Source organism: Oratosquilla oratoria, chromosome 10 (genome assembly GCF_046742065.1).
Source record: "Oratosquilla oratoria isolate Oo_2021 chromosome 10, ASM4674206v1, whole genome shotgun sequence".
Classification (NCBI taxonomy): domain Eukaryota; kingdom Metazoa; phylum Arthropoda; class Malacostraca; order Stomatopoda; family Squillidae; genus Oratosquilla; species Oratosquilla oratoria.
In genome coordinates this window covers 66,055,102-66,062,601 of record NC_134786.1, presented here as the reverse complement: position 1 = coordinate 66,062,601, position 7,500 = coordinate 66,055,102, and the positions used below count along the sequence as shown (strand labels likewise).

Sequence of the window (7,500 nt, the reverse complement as noted above, 5' to 3'; positions counted from 1 at the left end):
TGTTGCTGTTATTGTTGTTTTATTGTTATTATTAATCTATTTATCTAGTTTATTACTATCATTATTATATTATTATTTGCAATTTTCTCTGACATGTTAAAGGGGTTGTTACCAAGGGAAGGCAAGGTCATGGTGGGTCAGCGCTTGACTGTATCTCAATTTACAAAAGGATTTGGCCGAAGAACGCAACCCCGTTTAAGAAGTCTTGTGGTCTCAAAGATGACATGAGAAAATGATGACGACGACGACGACGATGATGATGATAAGAGTGACGATCTTTGTATTGATACTTATTGTTGTACATAGAATAAGATTCGAATAATTAGTAATAAATACAAAAAATGAAAATGGCTATTTTTCATTAATAATGAGCATTACTATTAATCTTCAGTAAGCAAAGTAATCATACATCTATTATCTGCCCTGTAGACGTTAGTGTCTGTACTACCAGATCAGAAACCCCGAGATCGGGTCTCGACGTTCGAAGGGTAATTCTTCCAACCTTTTCTTCGGGGTCTTGGCCTTCGCCTTCGGCACCTACCGACAGAAGCTTCTGACTTTGCAGAGCCTTCGAAGCTCCTGATGGACATCTCTCAAGAAGAGATAGTTTCTGCTCAAACCCGACGCGAAGGAAGGAGGAAAGGCGATGTCTGAATGCAAAAGGCTTTTGTGGTTCTCCAAAATGTTCTTGTAATTCTCCAGAAAGTTCTTGTGGTCCCATCATATGGTTCGAGCAGTTCTAAAAGAGGGTTCTTGAGGTTCTAAAATACAAGAAGGTTCTTGCGGTTCTACGTGAAGGTTCTTGTGGTTCTATGTGAAGGTTCTTGTGGTTTTACAAGAGGGTTCTTGTGGTTCTACATAAAGGTTCTTGCGGTTCTACATAAAGATTCTTGCGGTTCTACAAAAAGGTTTTTGCGGTTCTACAAAAAAGGTTCTTGTGGTTCTACAAAAAAAAATCTTGCGGTTCTACAAACAAGTTCTTGCAGATCTACAAGAAGGTTCTTGCTGTTCTACAAGGTTCTTGCGGTTCTAAAAGAAGGTTTTTATGGTTCTAAAAGAAGGTTATTGCGGTTCTACAAGAAGGTTCTTGTGGTTCTAAAAGAAGGTTCTTGTGGTTCTAAAAGAAGGATCTTGTGGTTCTAAAAGAAGGTTCTTGCTGTTCTAAAAGTTTTTTTGCGGTTCTAAAATACGGTTATTGAGGTTCTAAAAGAAGGTTCCTATGGTTACAAAAAAGGTTTTTACCGTTCCAAAAGAAGGTTCTTGTGGTTATAAAAGAGGGTTCTTGTGGTTTTCAAAAAAATTCTTTCTGTTCTCCAGGTCATTTCTCTTCGGTGGTTCTCTTCTCTTCTTCCTCCTCTTCTTTCTCCTATTCCTCCTTCCCCTCCTCCTCTTTCTCTTCTTCCTCCTTCTCCCCCTCCTCCTCTTCAGTGTCCTCCTCTTTCTTTTACCAACCTCGCTCTTCCTCTTTACTCTTCTTTTTAGTCCTTCATTCTTTTCTTTCGATTATTTTTAATTTCCTTTGATCTCTCTTTCCGCCCTCTTGTTCCTCTCCTTTACTTTCTTCCTGTTCCTCTTCTTTCTTTTCTTTTTCTTCCTCTTCTTTTCTTCTTCCTCCTCTTCCCTTTCTTCCTCTTCTTTCTCTTTTCTTCTTCATCTCCTTCCTATCCTTTTTCCTCTTTTTTCCTTTTTTCCTCTTCTTCCTTTCCTTCTTCCCCTTCTCTTCCTTGTTCTTCTTCTTCCTCTTCTTCCGCCTGGGACAGTAATGGTGAGCCGCTTCTGTCCGGATATCGAGAGGGAGCTGTTTACAAAGACAGAAGCCCTGGTAAGCTGCAGTCCAGAGGGAAAAAAAGAAGAAAGTCCTTCCCGTTGTTCATATTCTTGGGGTCTTCAGAATCATAAAGCTTCCACTCTAGTTTTGATATGGATTGGGTACTTTTAGCATGGATTTTACCGCAAGAAGAGAGAAAAATAAATAAATAAAAAAATAAGAAAAAGAAAAAGAAAAAGTCATAAAAAAGAGAAAAAAGAATAAAAAAATAGAAGAAAAAAGAAAATAAGAATAAGAAACAGAAAAATTAAGAAGAAACAAAAAAGAAAAGAAAGACATAACAATGAGAAAAAAGGAAAAAAAGAATAAGAAACAGAAGTAAAAAAAAAAGAAGAAAAAGAAGACGAAAAATAAGAGGGGGAAAGGAGAAAGACAGAAAGAAAAAAAAAAGAACAAAAAAGAGGAAAGAGAAGAAAAAAAGACACGAAGAAAAATGAAAAGAGAGAAAAAAAAAAGAAAATAATAAAAGGGCCAAAAAAGGAGACAAAGAAGAAAAATAAAAAAGGGAAAAAGAAAAAGAAGAAACAAGAACTAGAATAAGGAGAGAAGAATAAAAATAAAAAGAGGAAGAAGAAGAAAGAGGAAGAAAGAAGAAACAAGAAGAGAAAGAGGAAGAATCAAGAGGAAGAAAGAGGAAGAAACAAGAAGAAGAGGAAGAAACAAGAAGAGGAAGAAACAAGAAAAAGAAAGAGGAAGAAACAAGGGGAAGAAAGAGGAAGAAACAAGAGAAAGAAAGAGGAAGAAACAAGAGGAAGAAAGAGGAAGAAACAAGAGGAAGAAAGAGGAAGAAACAAGAGGAAGAAAGAGGAAGAAACAAGAGGAAGAAAGAGGAAGAAACAAGAGGAAGAAACAAGAGGAAGAAACAAGAGGAAGAAACAAGAGGAAGAAACAAGAGGAAGAAAGAGGAAGAAACAAGAAGAAAGAGGAAGAAACAAGAAGAGGAAGAAAGAGGAAGAAAAAGAGGAAGAGGAAGAAAGAGGAAGGAAAAGAGGAAGAGGAAGAAAGAAGAAAAAGGAAAAAAGAAAAGGAGAAGAAAGAAGAAAGAAGAAGAGAAAGAAGAAAAAGAAGAAGAAGAAAAGAAGAAAAGAAGAAAAAGATAGGAAAAAGAAGAAGAAAGAAGAAAAAAAGAAGAAGAAGAAGAAAAAGAAGAAGAAGAAGAAGAAAAGAAAGAGAAGAAGAAAAAGTAGAAGAAGAAGAAGAAGAAGAAGAAGAAGAAGAAGAAGAAGAAGAAGAAGAAGAAGAAGAAGAAGAAGAAGAAGAAGAAGATAGAGAAGAAGGAAGAAGACGAAGAAGAAGAAGAAGAAGAAGAAGAAGAAGAAGAAGAAGAAGATAGAGAGGAAGAAGAAGAAGAAGAAGAAGACGAAGAAGAAGAAGAAGAAGAAGAAGAAGAAGAAGAAGAAGAAGAAGAAGAAGAAGAAGAAGAAGAAGAAGAAGAAGAAGAAGAAGAAGAAGAAGAAGAAGAAGAAGAAGAAGAAGAAGAAGAAGAAGAAGAAGAAGAAGAAGAAGAAGAAGAAGAAGAAGAAGAAGAAGAAGAAGAAACAGACAAACACTGCTGACCAGGTCCCTACTCCCCCCTTGTCTATCTTGCGTCACCAGACTCCAGCCCCCTCCATTGGCTCTCACGCCTGCCTTGGCACTGTGCCACTTCTGGTTGATGAGCCTGTCGATCGGGTGCCATACTCCTCTTGCCACCTTTCCGTCACCACGCCTTCCCATGCCTCCTCTCACTCCCACCCACTCCCTCCCGCAGTGATGATCTCCCCATCTCAGACTTTGCAAGTCTCGTCCATCTTCAACACTGCCTCTCTTCTCTCTCTCTCTCTTCCTCTTCATATCTTCTCCTCCTTTAGCCTTGCCGTCCATTCCTCCTATTCCTCTTCTAGTTCTTCATAATCCTACTCCTTTTCTTCCTCTTACTGCGACTTCTTCTTCTTCTTCTTCTTCTTCTTTCTTGAAGCTTACCGTCCCTTCCTACTCCACCTTTCTGGTCGTTTGTGACATCGTCTTCTTCTTCCTCCTCTTCCTCTTCCTCGTTCTCTTCTTCCTCCTCCTCGTTCTCTTTTTTCTTTCTACTCTTCCTCCTCTTTCACATCGTTTTCCTATTCCATCATCTTACCCATCCACTCCCACATTTCTTTCTAAAATCGGACTTTTCCATTTTCCTTTTTTTTTTATCAAGCACTTTAGGTAAAAATATAAAATCCCATCTTCTCTTAAAACAACCAATTGTTCCCGCGCTAAGTCTACTCCACTCGCTAACCACACTGTTGGTAAACCAGGATTTGCCTATTTCCTTCTTCAAGCTAAATTTGTCCAATCTAAACCCATTACTACGAGTCCTACCCCGTTTTTTCTAGGATGACCTTGCTTGCGTCGCCCTTGTTAAAGCCCTTCACTCACTTGAATACGTCTATTAGGTCACCCAGCACTCTACATCTTTGTCGGAGAGAGAGAGAGAGAGAGAGAGAATAAAAAGGACATCTTGTTAAAGCCCTTGACTCACTTGAATACGTCTATTAGGTCACCCAGCACTCTACATCTTTGTAGGAGAGAAGAAAAAAATTACATCAAATATATTTAACGATTCGCCCAGCAAGACTTCTGAAGAAGTCCTTCTGGGCTAAACGTTAAATTTACTGCTTGTGGCCTCTCTCCTATATTGCTGCTGCAGTCGTTGCTGCTTTTTGTTCTTCGTCTTTCCCGACAGGACAGGCCCTGGCGCCATGAGGAGAGGAAGAGAGTTCAGCTCACGGCGTCTCATTTTTCTCTAAGTGCCGGGACCGGATGACGTCAGACGATCCCTTTACGATCAAAACTATCAAATTTTGATTAGCAATGTCGTCATCATCATCATCACTATTATTATTATTATTATTATTATTAATTTTGCCATTGTACTCGTCAGTATTAATTCCTATACCATCCATAAGACAGCGGAATACCCCTCATTGCCTGATATTACTGATTGCATCTCCAGTTTCCTACAACAGTCACAATTCGCGTAGTCCTGGGTTCGACTCCCGCACTCTTTTCCGATTCCCAGTTGCAGTGACAGCCCCAACAGTCCCATTAGGGCATAAGAGGGCAAAGATGACTGCTTCGGCCGCAGCTACTCAGCTCCTCCTGGTGTAGGAGCTGGACAAGGAAGTTCCAAATTCTGTAGTTACTTCCACTGATAAGTACTACCTTGTGGAGGGGGGGGGGCATTTTAGGACCTAAACGTCTACGACCTAAAATTTAGGTCCCTACTTGCGGTCGTGGTCGAGGTGACGGCGATTTGAACCCTGCCACCACCGAGTTGGACCAAGGGCATGGTCAATTAAACTCCACGCTACAAAGTCCTGGAAGGGGCACCGTCCTAACCTCCCGATAGGGAGTTCGCGACATTAAACCAAATTAAGATAATTAGACTTACAATGTAGATAATTCTTTATACAACTTAACAGAATTAGGAATTTAATTAATCAATATAAAGGTGAGCAGGACGGAGGTGGAGGTGGAGGTGGAGGGAATGTGGAATGGTGGAATAATATGGAGTTAAAAAGGTGATTAAACCATTAAACTCCGATGACAAGATTCTTGTCATTTGGTCAAATAAAACAAAAAATCATAAAACACCAAAATGTTTGATCAAACACCAGAAAAGTATGACGTCAATCCTCGCTTCGCTCGCAAGCGAAGCGAGGACTGACGACATACTTTTCTGGTGTTTGATCAAACATTTTGGTGTTTTATGATTTTTTGTTTTATTTGACCAAATGACAAGAATCTTGTCATCGGAGTTTAATGGGTTAAGAGGCGTAGAGGGAAGACGTAAAGAGCATATGGGACCCCATAAATACAAAATTTGGGGGCCCCATATATACAAACTATGGGGCTATCGGGGCCATAAAGGTGATTCTGATAAATGGGAACAAATTTGGGGTTCTATAACATGATTGCATATCATCTATATACATTTTTTATACTTCCGTCTGACCCCTCAAAGAAGGGTGCGGTTTTTGGGGGTATTACCAAAAACATGTTTATGTACTTTGCATACTAAGTCTAACCCCCCCCCCCCAATATGGGGACGTTTTTGGATATAACCTAAAAACTTGTCTATGTATTTGGTATATATATACATTGCATATTTTAATCTGATACCCCAAAAATTGGAGACTTTTTTGGGTATTATTATTATTATTATTATTACTATTATTTTAAATAAGAATATGATATTACATCACGTAGACTTCAAAGTGAATAATAACGTGATTATATATATATTATTTATATATATATATATATATATATATATATATATATATATGTTCTTTTTTAATTTAATTATAAGAATAACAACTTTTTTATATAGTGACAAAAGATAAATACACAAATAAATAAATAGATAAAAAAATAAATTCTGGTCCATCCTTAACTAAAACCAGACTATTGTACTTACCCAACACGAGATTCCCATTATGGGAAACAGTCTCAGTAGACCGTGATCCTCCAGTCGGGATACTGCACATAACCTGACCAAAATAAATAAAGATTAGTTATATGTATCACGTCACTGCGATGAAAAGTATGGGAGTCATTTAGAAATAGTGAAGAGAATTGAATGAAAGGATGGAAGTAATTGAGTTGTAAAAGGGTAACTGAGAATGAGAAACAAGCCACGCCTCCTTTCTTTCCTGACCAATCACAGTCGCTATAGACCCAAGTCGCCCAATGAGTTTCTTCCGAAAACGATTGTGATTGGTTAAGGAAAGAAAAGGGGTGTGGCCTCTTTAGCCAAAGATCGTGGATGTGATTGGGATAAAGTTATTGCATAGGGGGAAGACGGGGTGACAGATATATTAATGAAATGATGGGGAGAAGGGGGGAAAGGAAGGGTGGAGGTAGGGGGGAAAGGAAGGGTGGAGGTAGGGGGGAAGGAAGGGAAGACAGGTGGGCTGGAAATGTGAAGGGGAAAGGGGAGATGGGGAGATGGGGGAGGAGATGAGGGGAGATGGGGGAGGAGATGAGGGAAGAGGGAAGGGGAAGGGGGAAGAGGGAAGGGGGAAGAGGGAAGAGGGAAGGGGGAAGAGGGAAGGGGGAAGGGGGAAGAGGGAAGGGGGAAGAGGGAAGGGGAAGAGGGAAGGGGGAAGAGGGAAGGGGGAAGAGGGAAGAGGGAAGGGGGAAGAGGGAAGGGGGTAGAGGGAAGAGGAAAGGGGGAGAGGGAAGAGGAAAGGGGGAAGAGGGAAGAGGAACGGGGAAAGGGGAACGGGGAAAGGGGAACGGGGAAAGGGGAACGGGGAAAGGGGAACGGGGAAGAAGGGAAGGGGGAAGGAGGGAAGGGGGAAGAGGGATGGGGGAAGAGGGAAGGGAGAAAAGGGAAGGGGAAAAGGGAAGGGAGAAAAGGGAAGGGGAAAAGGGAAGGGGGAAGAGGGAAGGGGGAAGAGGGAAGGGGGAAGAGGGAAAGGGGAAGAGGGAAGGGGGAAGAAGGGGAAGAGGGAAGAGGGAAGGGGAAGAGGGAAGGGGAAAGAGGGAAAGGGAACGGGGGAAGGGGAACGGGGGAAAGGGAACGGGGGAAGGGGAACGGGGAAAGGGGAAGGAGGGAAGGGGGAAGAGGGAAGAGGAAGAGGGAAGGGGAACGGGGGAAGAGGGAAGGGGAAGGGGGAAGGGGAACGGGGGAAGGGGAACGG

The 7,500-nt window shown here is 41.0% G+C and overlaps 1 protein-coding gene across 1 annotated transcript in view; it reads left to right on the top strand.

Moving 5' to 3' along the window:
* The window catches only part of LOC143029286 (uncharacterized), a 114,558-nt gene that overhangs the window by 11,313 nt on the left and 95,745 nt on the right, over window positions 1-7,500 (top strand). The gene's annotated exons all lie outside the window — the stretch shown is intronic.